A 17,715-nucleotide genomic window follows, 5' to 3' on the forward strand; every position below is an offset into this window, starting at 1 on the left:
TCATCTTTGTAGCAGCTAGAAAATAACACCGGACAAGCACATTTTCCTTTCTTTGGGGTAAAGAGAAGAAGAATCATTTTAACAATTTGTATAAACTAATTGAATTCTCCAAAGATGATGTCCTCAAAGCACTTAGGGAACCTCTTGGCCCACTGTTTCTACTTCCCTGTCTTTATATAATAAGGGCTCAGAGAAAGAAAAGGGAAATTATATCATCACAGTTATTTTCTCTCAGAAGATGGATAGATGCTATGAGGCATCTGCCTGTTCAGTACGTTGATGCTTCCTCCCTGCAGGGAAGGAGTTAAACGAGTCCTCACCCTGAGTATAGAAGGGAGGACGATCTCCTATATCCTTAGCCAATGCCGTTGTTCTGCTAATGCAATTACCTCTATTCACTTTTACTACACCATTATTAGACCAAATTTTCTAGGCATACATCCATTTTACCCAGGAATAAATCCAAGCTCACTGAGTCTGTATGCATCCTAAGGATTTTCTGATTTTCCCTTTGCGTGGATGAAGAATGGACCGATTGAGTCATATGCTTTGACGTGAAGGCAGAATACCAGCTCCCAAATTTAGATGAGCTACCACACCTACTACTCCGCGGGGCACAAAGCACTTCAATGCTCTTGAAACTGACAGTGTATCTTGGATTAAGGTCAGCAGGCCAGCAGGTCATACTGAATAAATAGTGTGTAAGTATCCAATAATTATTTTCTGATCCACTAGCAACAGTTTTATACACTCTAAAAATGACTACACTGGCAGGAAAGCAGCACATTAAGCCTTCATATATATATATATATATATATATATATATATATATATATATATATATATATATATATGTAATGAGGGGAGAGCAGCAGAGTAGCAGTATGAAGCTGGAGCTCTCAGGGTCTCACGTCAGGTGTCAGTTTCAAGGCTTTTGAGGAGAGGGTGGGAAGGAATCAATGATTTTCATAGGGCACCTAGCAGCCTCAGGAGGTGAGCCACACATTCCACAAACAGTAAGGAATGTTCTGCCAGATAGTGAGGCTTATAAGCTGCCCAAGGAACTGATTCATTGATTTTATCCATTTGATAGAGCAAGATTCAGTACAAAATCACCTTTGTATATTTAAAAAAGCCTTCTGCTGAAACTGTCTGAAAACTTCCTGGATGATTTCACAGCTGAACTATGTAAATACCTTCATAGACCAGGCAGTGAACAAAATTGATTGGACCAGCCAGGGGACCAGACATCACAAAATACTGAAAACTGTGGCAACTAACGAGCATATGCACATCTAGAGGCCACAACAAATCCTAGGCTACACCTGAGATGGGTTCAATGTGACCGGAACATCTGATAGCTTAAGGCAAGCCAGATACCTAGAAGTTTAAGTGTAATGTCCTTACCTTTGAAATGTCAGATGGGACAAGCAAACTTGACTCAGGGCTGTATCCCACCTGCCAACTGTGTGTCACCTCAGACAAGATTATTTCCAGCTCCCACATTTTATGATGCCTAATGAATTTATCAAGTCCTTTTATACAAGCAGTGTGGAGAGAGGTGACAGCAGTGGGGTCACAGGGGGTTTCTATGAATATCTCCCTTGGTCTGCATTGGAATTATGCCCATGGTTTAGTCTTAGCCTGAGTTAGCCCCAACATGCTGAAACACTGTGTCTCTGAGCCCGTCGCATGATGCTACATGGTAGCACTAGGGTCTGATAGACAGTGAGCATTTATGTAATGAAGCCAATGGCCTAAACAGAGGTCTCATTTGAATCTTAGCTAAAAATCAATTAATTTTCCTGTAAGTAAGGTTTAGGAGAAATAGTAATCTGCAAATGTAATGAAACAGAAGGAAGCATCAGGTAGCATTACGATGCCGTCATTTAATACTTTATTAACATTCTCAAACTCAAGTCTAAAGTCCACTAGTAGGTTGTAAATTTATCTTAAAACCCAAGGGTTTTTGTTGTTCTTTTGAGCAAATATTTAAAATTTCATGTGTATTCATTTTGTGTACGGATATGGGCTACTTATTAGTACACCAATTGAGTTATGATTCTACTAGGAATGACGTGTAGCTAACGCTAACTGAGCTTCCTTCATTCAGTATTCTACTAAGAAAACTGCCGCCAGCTCTTGAAAACATTGCAAAGCGCCTGCATGCAAATAATTACAATTCATGTAATTTGGGGAAAGATAATTTGTTATCAGTTTATCATGAGCATTGTTTGGGTTGTTAGTGATTTTCAGTTGCTGTGGTCCTTGCTTTTAAATTATACGTTAGTGTTGGTTTAGTTTTATCATTATCAATTAAGTTTGCTGTGGGCTATTTCATTAACCTTATAGTCTGTAATGATGCATTTTGCATATTTTGGATTTTAAATTTGGTGAAGACTGGACTTTAATACATTCAGAAATGAATTGTGGTTCAGAAACTGTCATCTATATCCTTGTAAAACAAGTACATATAAATCACTCACATTTATTTGTATGTTGACACTTGTATAGTGACATCAATTGTATGAGGTGTGATCAAAAACTTCAGTGAATGTTTAAATAAAAAAAAAATTATTACAGTAAAAGACACATCACCATTAATCCCCCTCAAAACACCCCCCCCCCCTCTTTGAACACAATTATCCCATCGTTCTTTCCATTTTCTGAAGCAGTTCTGGAAGTCCTCTTTCATAAGTGTCTTTAGTTACGTTGTTGTGGCTGCCTCGATGTCCTGAATGGATTCAAAACATTTACCTTTCATGGTATACTGCCTGTGAACCTATGCAATGTAAACCTCAAGGCAGGTCACATTTTTGGTTTATCTTTATGTCCATAGGGCACATTTTGTAAAACGTGAATATGTTAATAAACGTAATTAGTGAGTCATAAATGTACCCTTCCAAGTATTTATTACCTAAGTATTTTTCTATTGGGAAGTAGAAACAGGTAAGAATTGGATATTTCACTTCCTCAATGTGGTATAGTAAAGAAGGTTTGAACATGACTGTTCTATGACGGAATTGTAAACTAGAGACCAACCCTTCATAGAACTATGAATTGAAAAAAATATATGACACAGCAATATAAAAATAATAATAAAAAGCCATTTTTCTGAAATCAAATGCTAAGATAGAAGACAGGAGAGCATGTTATTTGAAGGCTTTCCAGATGAGGTCTTAAGTTCAATTGTCTTTGTAGCTCCTTATATCTCTTTATCTGATGAAAATGAAAGATGCCACATACCGGACATGTGCTTGAGAAACTAGGTCACTGGGTGAACACTTGTAGGAAACATTTTGACAGTTACTCCCAGGATTGTTCAGAAGTAAAAGCAGATTTATGGTGTACATGCTGCCAATCCCCTGCCTTCTGTCAGAGGCCTAGGTAATCAATCACAGTGATTATTCCCACAGAGCCTAGATAGGATTTCATAATCTTTCTCAGTCCTTCTCCAGGTACCACCAATTAACTGATTGACACTGGTATGCAAGTTGAGAGTCTTTGACCATCCCTGAGGTCAGTTAATTGACTGAATTTCTCCAGAATCTCTCTCCTATCCAAAAACTGCATGACATAAAACACTTTATTTAAAAAAAAATAAGAAAATGAACCCAATAGCAATTAAATCAAATTTAAATTTACATAGCAACATATGTCCAGTAACTACTATTTAAGATAGTGTAGCTTTAGGCAATTCTGTCAACTTCTGAGAATTGCAAAATGTTCTTTTCATTACTTCCAGAAATGTTTAATTCTTTTCCCTGGTCTTCTTTAACTCTGTCTAAGATGCAAAGTCGCTTGTGATGTGACCTCTAACCCAACAGGGTGCTTTGGGATCACAAAGTATGAAGCAATTCATCCTAAAGAGAGAAGATTTGGGAAATCCTCATGAAGGTGGTGATTTTGTGTTGGGCTATGGGTACTGGGTAGAAAGTGAGCTAGTAGAAAGGATCAAGGGTGACCTAGTCAACCAAAGGGAACAGAAGAAGTAAAGACTTAGAGGCAGGTAAGGGGAATAAGGTGGGTTGGTGGTGGACCTGGATAGCTGTAGGCTCTAAACTAGAGAAACTTTATATTATTCCACTTAAAGGGAAAGCAAGATTTTCCCCCATGTTACTCTTTGTAAACTAATTTACATTGATGACCACAGGTGGAAGGAAAGAGCCCTAGTATATAATTAGAGTTTCTATGGAAAGAATTCAGTTAATTAACAAAAATGCAGCAACAATACTCTGGTCAGACTCTCTGTGTCCCATGAGGACTTTCTCACCTTTGAATTATTGTTACCCTTGTGTGATAAAGGACAAAATATGTCATACTGTTTATTTTATTTTATTTATGTTTAATTCAATTTATTAAGGTGACATTGGTTAGTAAAATTATACAGATTTCAAATGTATAATTCTATGATACATCGTCTATATATTGTATTGTGTGTTCACCACCCAGAGTCAATTCTCCTTCCATCAGCATATATTTGACCCCTTTTATCCTCCTCTACCACACTTCTCCCCACTTACGCTCTGGTAACCATTAAACGGTTGTCTGTGTCTATGAGTTTTTGTTTCTTTGTCTTGTTCATTTGTTGCTTTCAATTTTATATCTCACATATGAGTGAAGTCATAGGATACTTGACATTTTCTGTCTGACTTATTTCACTTACTATGATAATTTCAAGATCCATCCATGTTGTTGCAAATGGCAGTATTTCATCTTTTCTTATGGCAGAGTAGTATTCCATTGTATATATGTATCTCTTCTTTTTTATCCAATCATCTATCAGAGGACACTTGGTTGTTTCCATGTCTTGGTCACCATGAATAATGCTACAATGAACACAGGAGTACATATAGCTTTATAGATAAATGTTTTCAGATTTTTGGGGTAAATATCCAGAAAAGGGATTGGTAGGTCATATGGTAATTCTATTCTTGATTTTTTTATGAACCCCCATACTGTTTTCTATACTGACTGTACCAATTTACATTCCCATCAACAGCATATGAGGGTTCCTTTTTCTCCACAACCTCTCCAACACTTGTTATTATCTCGTTGATAATAGTTATTCTAATAGGTGTGAGGTGGTATCTCATTGTGCTTTTGATTTGCATTTCCCTAATAGCTAGTGAAGTTGAGCTGAGTAATGCTTTAGTCTTAATTTTGCTATGCCAACAGGCTTGGCTGAGAGCATGCTTTCTTATTGGATTAACAGCATCTCATTTTCAGTCTTTCTTTTTTTTTTTCCTTTTTTTTTTTTAATAGGCTATTGTCTCCCAATACATTTTTTCAGGCTTTGGAGAACCTTTTCATGCAGAGAAGTAACAGCATAGGATAAATCTACATTTCTTAGACTCAGTCTTAGTGTAGATTTTCTGTTTTACTTAAAATAAAGTTATAAATCATTCACAATGGAAGAAAACTCTCTGTAACGGCAATTTAAGTTTTTGATAAAATTTTTTGGCACATATCACATTGAGACTTTATAAATTATCCATAATATTGTAAAGTGGGCTGACCTTTTCAGTAAGTGGTTTGATCATTTGCAGCAGTGTCTTCTTGCTAAAATATGGAATTTGCTGTCTTTCAAACAAAACTAGCTACACTCATAGCCCAGTAACATGTTAGGTAGAAATTGCTTAAATAATCAGACCTGCAGTTTCCCTTTCAAATTCCTCTCATCATCAAAACAAATCTCTTTCCCTCTTCCAAAATATCCACATGGCCAGTGATGGCAAATTCCCGACACATAGTTCACTCTTATGATTATGCTTTTTCAGACATTGCTAATCAATTATGATACTCTTTGTATTTGAATCCAGATTTATTCTCTGAATCCTTCTAAGCAGTGCTTTAATCATTGAGTTGTTAAAGGAGATAGGAATGATTTCAAAAATAACAACAACCACCCTCAGAACCACCATTATCCAGCACCTACTATGTCACATACCATGCAAACGACCTTACATGGACTTACTGGTTTAATTTTGAGATGAAACATATTGTCCATTCTTGATCTAGGCTGTTCTTTTATGTAACTGATTTCCCACCTCAAGGTGGACCATGTTATTAATTTAAAAATAATGATTTAAATGATTAATCAAGTTAATACATATAAAGTACTTGGATTCCTGGAACAGGGTAAGTCCATGTCATATGTGTAGTATGTATGTACATCTCTGGGAATTAGGTAAAGGGTTGACTTGCTTGCAAGATTTTTACCTGACCTAACTCTCCTTGTCACCAGTGGCTCTTGGCCAAGTAGCTACAGGGATAGGAGCAGGTTGGTATACTAAGAAAACAAGGAATTCATATTCGGGCTCTATTATCATCACATTATTAGCTCTAAGTGTGAGCAAGGCAGTGTCACACTTTCTGCTTCACCCATAAAATGGGGGTGCTTGTTTATAAATCCCCACTTTACAGGTTTAAGTAAGAAATAATGATGATGTCTGTTCTACGTCTGCCATAGAGTAATTGTCCAGCATAAGTTGTCTTATTTTGTTAGGTAAACATATGAGTGTCAAAGCAAAGATGGTATAGAGAGACTGCTTAGTCCCAACACATCCACACATACTATTTTTCTATATAAAAAAGGAAGCACATAGAGATTTCACAATTAGAACTTACTTTCACTTTATGGTCACATCTGAGTTTTCTGATAATTTTCCATGTACTCAGCATAGGCAAGAGAGAGATTTGATGGCTAATCTCTACTCTGGAGTCCGTTAATGGTTGGCCTTGAGTTCTAAGTCAATATGAACGGTCAATACTTACAATATCCTTCCTTCGAACAGCATGTTCTGTTTGTAATTACTGAGGAAGGTGCTCTAATCAATAAGCTTCATGGAGTCTGTTTGATCCCAAATAAGAGGGAAGTTTGGTTAATTAATTTAAACATCTGGCCAATAACTCATTAATGGAAAATAGTCCAAAAGTCAGCATTGGTGCTTTGTGATTCTCAGAATGAATTCTAAGTCTATTATAGCTCTATTAAAAGAGCTATTATTCAACTGAAATCTTATCCCATTTATCCATACTTCCTCAGGTGTTTTCTTTTTTTTCCTTTTCATTAATTGTGTTGTCCTTAAAATTACCTATCACCTCTTTATCATAGGACCCAACTACTGAAGGAAGAAACCCAGGTATATGCAGATAAACACATTAGTACCTAAATGTCATGGGTTTCATCCAGGGTATCCTTTTTGTGTACTTTTATGTGTATCCCATATTTTCTACTCTGAATACAGAATGATATATTTGTGTATTTTTAAGAGTTGCCTAAGTATCATGATGTCTAATATTTTGAGCCTTAGCAAAAAAAATAAATAAATGAATAAATAAGTGCCAATGGTCAGTTTCTTATGTTTTATGTCTTTAGGGAATTTGTGTTAGTATGAGAGAATAACCTATGCAGTTAGAAGTATGGATTAAAGATATTAAATATGATGATAAATTTGCAATTAATGTTTCAGAGTCTGTTAAGAACCATACCCAACAGGCGAGAGCTCTCTACTGAAGAGGTCAGAGCTTTATAGAAGCCTTGCCAAGTTATTTGATAGAACTGTATTATCTGTTTTTTCTGTCCTCATTAACATACTTCAAAAATGCTGTTATGTATTTCTGGCAAGCAGAGCATTGGAGTAATTTTGCAGTAGTGTAAAGGATTTATTAATTATAATCTTTTCATCAGTCTGTTTATATTCAATTGTGACATTAATAGGTTGCCAAGTCAAACTCGAGTTAATTGTATTTAATTAAATTGTTGAAAACAAGTAAGGGTAGTTTATTATTATTGTAAGCAGAAGGACCTATTGATATACATGTTTGTATACGTAAGATCTGATATAACATTCTTTCTACGGGTATAGTAATATTCATCGACAGAAAGCAATGTAAAAAATGCTAATTCAAGAAAGTTGTCATTATTATAGAATATTTGAAAGTGGAAGCTTCAGATAGTGTTTATAATCTTATATCTAGTGTTAGGTAAATACAGTGGGGTTCCGGCCAAGACAGACATCCTGGTCTTTCTACTATGCCCCCTGAGGAGCTCCAAGACCATCTGTCCATCGCCTTTCCTTCCTAGGAGGGTTTTATTTGTTTGTTTGTTTTTTTTTTGGTGGGGGTAACGGTCTAAGATCTGGGTCAAGGCTTCCAAAAAATATTTCAAATAACAAAGAAGTAGGAAGGGTTAACTAAGTGTTAGGGATGGAGTTTGGGCAACAAAGAATTCTAGGAAATATTAACAGAATTATAAAGGTCTAGAAGCAGAAAGGAAGATGCATTAGAAAATCTGAAAAAGGTCAGAAGAGCAGGGAAAATACATTCCTTTGTCACAGATTAATGCATATATGTAAATGCTTTGAAGACAGCAGGATAAAAGAATGGAAGAAAAAATTGATTTAGCACTTCTCCTCCTTGATTTTGTCTGAGATTTAAAGATACATTAAATACGGATTTTTATGAAGTACTTACTATGTGCCTGGCACTGTGTTGAAAATTCTGTATTATTTCATTTATCTTTATACTTAACACTGTGAGGCAGTTACTCTTGTTCTCTTCTTTCTACTGATGAGGGAAATAAAGTTCAGAGAGTTTAAATAACTTGCCCATTGTCTATAGCTAAAAGAAATGAAGCCAGGATTTGAACTGGGGTAATTTGGTTGCAGATCCTATGTCCTTAATGACTATAAGATTGAAATTCTTTCCCTCTGCTGGCATCATGAGTTTTAGTTGTGATGGACAGTATTAAGATAGAAGTAAGTATACTTCAGAATAGGCTAGGTGATGCTATCGTAACCAGTCAGCTTCAGACCTGACCGGCTTAAGACAATAAAAGTTATTTCTTGCTCATGCTGCTGTCCCTGAGGTTGACTGGAGGCTGTGTTCCATGATATCTTCAATCTAGAACTAGGAGCAGCATCTATTTGAAGTAGTGCTGTTTATCATGACACACACACGCACACACGCCCCCCGATACCCCAAAGAGAGAGAGAGAGAGAGAGAGAAAGAGAGAGAGAGAGAGAGAGAGAGAGAGAGAGAGAGAGAGAGAGAGAGAGAGAGAGGAAGTATGGGGGAAGAAAAACTAATTTCCTTCTATCCTTCTAAGTTCTTTTGGCTGGACAAAAGTCTTATTAGCATGAGACAGAGTAATAGGAGGAAATGACCAGTTTATTACATATGATCATACAGGGGTTCCCTAAGAATATGAGACCCAAGGACAGATCAGGTAGTTAAGGCTTATATGACATCTTGAGCTAAGGAGAAATGGGGGTAGTTGTTTGGGATTTCAAAGGGCAGAAAGGCAATTTACATGGCGATGGAAAAGTAAAAGCGTGATAAATAAAAGTTTTCTTGTCCATTTTAAACAATGGAACACAGAGAGGACTTTGACCAAACAGGACTTGCTAGGTTCCTTTCTGTCTATCACACACTAGTTCATATTAAACTGTAGTGATCTATCTACAGTTAGATCACTAACTGTATGATGATAATCTCCCTTCTGGAGCAGGCCCTCTATCTAAACTGTTTTAGGCAGTGAGAAGGAATGTCAAAGGTTTTTCATGAGTCTTTTGTTTCTTGAAAAAAACCAGCTGAAATAATCAATATCTAAAAAAAGGCATATTTTGGGCTGGCAAATTCTACTCCCCCTCAGTCCCACCTTTGAAACTTCAAATGAGAAGTTTCACAGTCCAAAAGCTAGGTTAGTAGATTGCTCCATATTTCATTGAACCAATTACTCAGTCCTGAGAATAGGTCAGTTCAGTTAAATAGTTATGTCTCCTTTCAGGAGGTGGTGATGCAGGTGGGCACCCCGAATTCAGTCTATATTGTGTAAGCAAGCAATCAGGTATTTAATAAAAGGCATTTCTTATAATGGAAACAAAATAAAAATTAGAGAAAATTATTAATATAAAACCAGTGTCTGAGTTCTGTGTGAAGCCAGTAGAGAAGAGATCTAGATGTCACGTTCAAAGCATCTTTTGCAGTTTGAAATGTTTCTGATGTCGTCATCGGATGTTCAGGCAAATGTTTTTAGTGGCTAATACAGCATCAATTGTCTAAGCCTGAGATATTATGGCAATTTCTGTGAAGTTTATCTCAAGTCTAGCTAAAGTTTGCAGGGTTTCAGGAAAAGGGCAGTTTTAGTTTTAAGTGATTCTAAGTCAAAAGTGGGAGAACACTTGGAATATTAGGTAGGAGACTTGCAGCCAAATATCTGAGGAAACTAGAGGTATTTAGGATCCAGTCCAATTTAAAGATAAATAACAAAAACCTCAGGGAAGTTAATAGAACTAGAATTTAATATCCATAATTATATATTATAGTTGATAGTGAAACATAATTTTTCTCTCTAAAATCACCCATATGTTTACCAAAGATAGACAAATTAAGATTAATTGATTTGTAAAACAAATGTAGTATTAATAAACCTAACTTGTTATTTGTATAAATAAAACAAGAATAGCAAAGGATCACATAGGCTCTTTTAAATCTGCTAGCCATCAGACTTTGATTGTAGTACCTTCAGATTTGGGTGAATTCCTCTCTTCTCAAGGTTCCTAAAATATCCTGAGTTTTCTGAACTTGGCAGGAGGTGACTTTTCTTACTTACCTGGTAAAGCTGCTGGGAACACTGTAAGCAAGGTACCAAGCTGTTTTGCCAAGGAGACATTTATTGGCTTTCATAAGTCAATCTTGATTCCTTAGGTTGTGTGGTCAAATCTGAGTCTATGTGTGTCTCACTCAACCATGACATGCCCATCAAAGCCTTGGTAATGTAACCAGTTTCCAACATATTTTTATTAAACTTATGCAAATAACTATATTGCCATGAGAAATAAGAATACTCACTAAAAGTTTCCAAATTCTTGAGGGATCAGGTAAGGAGAAAACGATAAATGTTTCAATTCTGCTTACAAAGGTATAATTTACCAATTTCTCTAAGTCATAGGTAGCTTAAGAGAAAACATTTCCTTAAGTCTGGAAAACAAAATATTTAAAAAGTCAGCAATATTTCAAACAAAAGTCATAAAAATTATAATCATCCTTATCAGTCCATTCAGTCCCATATAATTAATTCTTGTTTATCTTGATCTTTTGTTAGCAGCTTTACGAGACATCAGTTTGTCTGCTGGAGTTCTTCAATTTTTCTTACCTAGTTCAATAGTATGATCTGAAAATTTATCAGAAACCTGTATTTCATACTAAGTGTCAGAGTCTTCTCTGTGAATCTCTCTGAAGATGAAACCTTTGCAAAACCATCAGAGTGAGGCAATGACTCTATAAATGACAAAGGCTTAAAGTACCCATGGTTAAAGATAATGCAATTGACAAGGAAATTTGCTTATGACACACAACATTTAAAAAAATAACTAGAATTACATGTGACAACTTTATACCAGGACATATCAGAACTTCAGAAATTTCATACAGTTTTTGGAATATTTATATTAATAATACCCATATAATATATCCTGGAAGTGTATCATCACTTATTTGATAATGCTTTCCATGAAATCCAACACTCCAGATAAGGCTAATTAGTTTAATAATTCTCTTTTATATGGAGAGAGACTAAATCTTCTGAGGTGTTCCAGGGACCCTCTGGAATAACTCAAAATTATTTTCAAGTCAAGGAAAGACTCTTTTTCAAATTTGAATATTGGGAAGTTTGTCAAAAATATGTCAAAAGGTTTGAACACTTGACTGAAAAGATCACTGATCATTATGAAACATTACTTAACTATCCATTTAACCAAAGAAACAATAAAATATTTCAAAAACAAAAACAGAAGTTTACATTATTGTTACCAAAACTAGCTTTTACTATTGAGACTTTCCATTTTTTAAAGTAATCAAGGACCTAATTAAGACAACATAAAACACAGAAAATTATTTTGATAAAACAGAGAACACTTGCTTTCTAGGAAGAAAAAAATCTACAATATCTTATCAACAGCAGGCTGCTAGTCCAAGAAAACTGTCTTTTTTTTAAAAAGGAGGAAAACCATTTGTACCAGCTTGCTTTTGATATTTAAATTCACGTACTTAATTAAATTCATCCCAATCTCATTCAACTTGACTACACATAAAACTTTGTCACGATTCCTTTTTTACAAACCTACAACTTTCTTTGTACAAGTTGGTTGTCTCTTGTTATCTTGTTCATGTAATGATCAGCTTATTCTAAAACAAACCACTTTTAAATTCCCTCAAAAAAATGTATTTCTGTACATTGCATCCTACTGAAAACATATATTATTTTTCTTTCATTTTAATTAGAATTTTTAACTCTTAGAAAGCTTAATTTCTAATGAGAACTAAAGGTAATTATGAATCAGCATTATATAGACTGGCAAACCCACGCATACATGTCATAACCTCCAGAAACAGGCTCTTTTATTGACTAGTATATTTCAAAATTTTTAGAAACATGTTCTTCCTCAACAAAAGCACAAGATATTTTTATTAACAGATTCAAATTTATCTTTTAATATCTCTGTAATAAGAAGCCAAAAGTAGAGAAACTTAGACGTATTTAGCAATTACTATTTCAGTATTTTATCTTATTTGGAAATGATCTAGATATTCACTGCATTCTACCATTTAACTTACTAGTAAAACTTTTACGATTTTAAGTTGGAAAATATTTTGGAAACTATTTTTTTTTTAAATTAAAGTTTATTGGGGTGACAACTGTTAGTAAAGTTACATAGATTTCAAGTGTACAATTCTGTAATACATCATCTGTATATCATGTTGTCATGCTGGAGACCCTGCTCGCTGCGCCATTTGTCGTGCGGGGCAGCCTGCGGGGTCTCTGGTCCTGCTCCCCACATAAGAACGCAGGATATGGTGAGGCCAAAAAGGAACACCCACGGAGCCATAGGTAGGGGAGTCATACCACTACGGTCTCAGTGGAGGCTGGGCCCACTGGACGCGCGACCTGCCGTCAGCTTTTCCGCCAACCGACCGACGACTCTCCTCCACTCTCCTCGGCTCTGTTCCTCTGCTCTCTTCCGCTCTCCTCAGCTCTCCTCGGCAGCTGCAGCAGTTATACTAGCGGCCAATCCGCTAACCGGCCACAGCCAACGGCCAATCAGCCACAGCTGACGGCCATCCACTACCCGAGCCAGCACCTTTCCACGTGAGGCCAAGAGCCTGTAAACTACTTTCTGGGGCTCTGTCCCCACACATGTTGTGTGTGTTCACACCCAGAGTCAGTTCTCCTTCCATCACCATATATTTGATCCCTTTTACCCTCTTCTACCACCTCCCTCCCCCTTACCCTCTGATAAACACTAAACTATTGTCTGTGTCTATGAGTTTTAGTTTCTTCATTTGTTTGTCTTGTTCCTTTGTGGATGGATCTAGAGATTATTATGGAAACTATATTTAAGTACATATACTATAACTTATAATCATTGCTAAAATATTTTTACCCAAAAAGTACCTTTGTATCCTACTTACATCTACCTAGTTTATTAATCCTTACCAATTATGTTTAGATTACCCATGAAAATTTCATGAGTTATCAAAGTCAGTTATTATCCCAAGCTATTTTTCCTGCTGAAAAATTTGTAAGTAATAATATGAACTTAGTTTTATAAACCAAGATAAAATAAAAGTATTATATTTAAATCTGATAATTCTAAATACATGCTTATTTTAATTAAAAAAACAAAGGAAAAGTAGCTTTAATACTGAATATTTTTCTAAAATCTCACAAGCCAGAAAGGCATTTGTGTTAGTTTCTACTATAGTTTGGAAAATTTTTATGTAAGTGCTTGTTTAAGTCAATTACATAGCACTGTTTTACAAATTTGTAATACCATCCAGAGGTAGGAAAATATCATATCATACATACAGATAAATAAACACAGAGATCACAAACACAAACAGAATCACTAATATTTGTAGAGAACACTTAATATTTTTTATTTGCCCCTGACAAACAATTTTTAAGAATGCAATGGAGGCAGGGCTAGATTTAGGCAAGGAAGACGTTTCAGCCACTTGTGCTTTTAAGAAGCTTTCCTTTCCCATTTTCCCCTTTGGTTTGCTCAGTGTCAGGCAGGTGTGGGCTGTGTTTACATTCCTCATTACCCACAGGAGGGCCTGGGGAGTTGCTAATGAGGCTTTAAAAAACTCCTATCAGATTTTGAAATACCAGCTTCAAATTTTGCCAAATTTCCGATCATAGAGTTATTAATATCTTTGAAAATATTTTATTAAATTTCTCATTGTAATCTCTGCCTTCCAGCCTAAAATTCCTCCAAAGTGGGGTAAATAGGGAGGACTTGTTTAGGGTCCTTCAATGTTGGGGGAGGGGGGCTCTTTGGCCCATCAGCTCTTGGTAGTGCTGTCTCAGAACTTTCATCTTAATCCCAGCAACATCCTTTTTATTCATCCCATTTTTAAATAATCATCAAAAGATTTTCATCCTGTGGGAATGAGTCCTGTAACTCTCCCTTTTGTGTTTCCTCTTTGTCCCATTTCTGTTAATATTTCGTTTATTTACCTTATTTTTTTCTTGTTAAGTGCCAGAACATTATACTTCCAATGTCGTGATTTTGTTTGTTTGTTACCAATATCTGCAAATGTCTGAAGGCCAATACGAAGGGGTATGCGTGAATTTTGATTTTTGTTCTAATTTCTGTCCTTCCATCTTGTTCAAAAGAGTCTTAATGCTTAATCATTATCCCTATATGGGAGCTTTCTAAAATTTTTTCAGTTTAGAAGTTTCTCCAGTTCAATGACTCCATCATTTGGCCATTGACAATGAGTAGGATTTTAACAGTGACTCAAACCAATACGTCTTTTATAGATTAATCAGGGAATCAAGAGATGTCCACAAGAGGGTACAAATGATGCAGCCCTTAGACCCTAAAAATTCACTCCAGAAGTTAGCCTAGGAAAGATGAAGGGTCCTATCTTTCAACAGCTGTTCCAAACTCAAGGAATCACTGTTTTTTTCCCCTTTGAACATAATAAGGTATAGGATGAGGATGGAAAAGGGGGCACAGGTTAAACCTGACAAAGTCAGGACTAAAAACAACCACATAAAATGGCATGAACATAAAAAAAATTCATAACTAAGGTGGGCCATGATGGGAAGCCACACTTTTAGCCTGAAGCTTCCTTCATAAAGTCAATCTTCACCTTAAGTGGGCCTGTCTATTGCCTTTTTGCACCTAAAATGATATCCTTGAAATGTCTGTAATCCCTTTTTCCGGACCAGAGCAGGAAAGCACAGAATCCCTCATTATTATTCCTGTGCCTTGATCAACATCTCTATGTGAGCTATTAACTATCCTGTACCCACCTATGTGAAAAAGACCTGTCTCTCCAATTTGCTTTTATCCAATCCCAGAGATTTCCCTGCTTTGCTTTCTCCCAGCCCCTTAATTTACTATTAGTCGATTTCATGTCACCCTCCTCCTTTGATTCTATGGTATGTATAAAATAAGCTGCAAACTGCCATTTTGCAGAACATTTTTTTAATCCGTTGACATTTTGCTTCCTGGCAATTGTCAGTTTGGCTCAAATCAACTCTTATAAGCTTTCTCTTAGGCTAGATGTTTTTCATCAACAAGGATTTCCTCAGCTTGGATCCACAGCCTATTCAGCTGCCTGTCAAATGCTTATGCATCTTATGGCTGGAACAGAAAGTAAAATAATGACCATCTCTAGGAGGAAAAGGCAACAGAAAACAAGTATATTCAAATCAAATCTTTATCAGAGTCATATTTTCCCAAGAAAGTAGTTTCACTCATATTTTCTCCTGCTAACCTAAATTTAGAAAGAGACAAAAATGTTATCACTTTCTTTTTTTCCCTCTGGTATATAGATTCCAGGAGACTAAAAAGGTATGAAAAACCTTACCTGCTGACCGGGTGGATTGTCAGACACCCAGGTTCTCTCAGCTGCAGTAGTCTTAGGAAAAGCAGTTTTCCAGCTGAGAACTTCTTCTGGATGGCTCAGCAAAACTGGGGAGAAGGAAAAATAAATTTTTTCCTACCCTTTTAAGTTCTTCTGGCTGGTCAAATTAACATGAGATAGATTAGCAGGAGAAAATGACCTAGTTTATTATGTATTTACAAAAGGGGTTCCCTGAGAATATGGGACCCAAGGACAGGTAAGGCATGCCATCTTGAGCTAAGGAGAAAGAGGGTGGAGGGTATTGGTTTGGGACTTCAAAGGGCAGGAATGTGATTTACATGGAGATGAAAAGCAAATAAATGTTTTCTGGGACAACTTTAACACTGGGACACAAAGTGGTCTTTGATCAATGGGCCTTGCTAGTTTCCTCCCTATCACACACTAGTTCATATTAAACTGTAGTTATCTATGATGATAGCTCCCTTCCTGGAGCATGCATGTCTTTAAATTCTTTTAGGCAGTAAGGAGGAAGGTCAAGTTTTTCTGTCCTTTGTTTCTTGAAAATAGCTGACTTAAAATAATCAATATCTTTAAAAAAAAGGTATATTTTGGGGGTGGCAAACTCCTCTCCCCCTCAAAAGTAACATTAGCCAATAAGTGCTCGCTCACCTTGGAAGTGATACATGTCACTTCTGCTCCAACTCATTGGCCAGACCTGGTCATATGGCTCAATCCAATTGGTAGGGGCCAGACAGAGCAATGCTACCATGTGCCCATAAAGCAGACAGTGGGAGACATTTGGTCAACACCGTTCATGACAACCATAAAATGCCTTAGTGGTTAGAAAATAATATTTTCTCTACAGTAATCGTCCATTTTTAGATATCCAAGTTTAGATATTTTAGCTTATTTCAGTATTTAGATAAAGCTCCAAAACGTTAGTCACTCAATTGATAAAGAAGAGGACAATCCAGTTAGTGAATGCAAGAAACTAAACCAAAATAAAACAATGTGACACCAGGCATCCGGTTTTGTTCATTTTGTTTTCACATAGCTGACTTTTGAATGAATGGGTGTCACAAGGCCCACCTCCAAATTTGAATGAATATGAAGCATAACTTTGAGGCTGTAAGAGTTCCTACCCTTTTCTCCATTGAGTCTCTTTCTCATAGAAAACAGCTAAGGTTCTTGCTTACTCTCCTTCCTTCATTCTATTCTCTCATCGGTGTGAATCTAATCTGTGAACTGATTCCGTTTTAAGAATTGCCACTGATGAATTAAAGATCAAATCATTCAATACACTATTTGGAATGCTGCTGTTTGCTTTAAATGAAATTTTTATAAGGCATATTTAGTAAGTAGATAATATTTTACATTATTCTAGGTATTTTTAATTCTCTTTATTTTCATTTTCATAACTGTATCTGTTTCTATTTGGCAGGCAGAGAAATCAGTTATGGATCAAATGCACCCATTTGTCATGGATTAATGCATATAAACACTTTGATGACAGCAGGAGACAAAGGCATGTAAGGGTAGATGCTGACTTTTGAAAAAAAAATAATGAAGCTAGGAAAACAGTGATAGCAAAGAACATTGCAATTTTAGGTGCTAAATGACTTACTTTCAAACCCTAGGAGTATGGTAATATTATTCCTTCCCCCCTTCCTTTAATTAAGTGTTCTCATAATCCATAGTGACCTCAGCTGAAGGAAAGTTGTTTCAGAAAGAGTTAGTCTTCCTGAGAGCTGTTATATAATGAACAGGGTTTTTCCTTATTAGCTAAGAAAGTCTGTGTTGATGAGCAGAAAAAGCTGTAATTCACTT

General features: G+C 36.1%; 1 protein-coding gene across 2 annotated transcripts in view; it reads left to right on the forward strand.

Moving 5' to 3' along the window:
- The window catches only part of TAFA1 (TAFA chemokine like family member 1), a 562,910-nt gene that overhangs the window by 9,162 nt on the left and 536,033 nt on the right, over positions 1-17,715 (forward strand). The gene's annotated exons all lie outside the window — the stretch shown is intronic.

Source organism: Rhinolophus sinicus, chromosome 5 (assembly GCF_057876585.1).
Source record: "Rhinolophus sinicus isolate RSI-liver-muscle chromosome 5, RSI-T2T, whole genome shotgun sequence".
Lineage (NCBI taxonomy): Eukaryota > Metazoa > Chordata > Mammalia > Chiroptera > Rhinolophidae > Rhinolophus > Rhinolophus sinicus.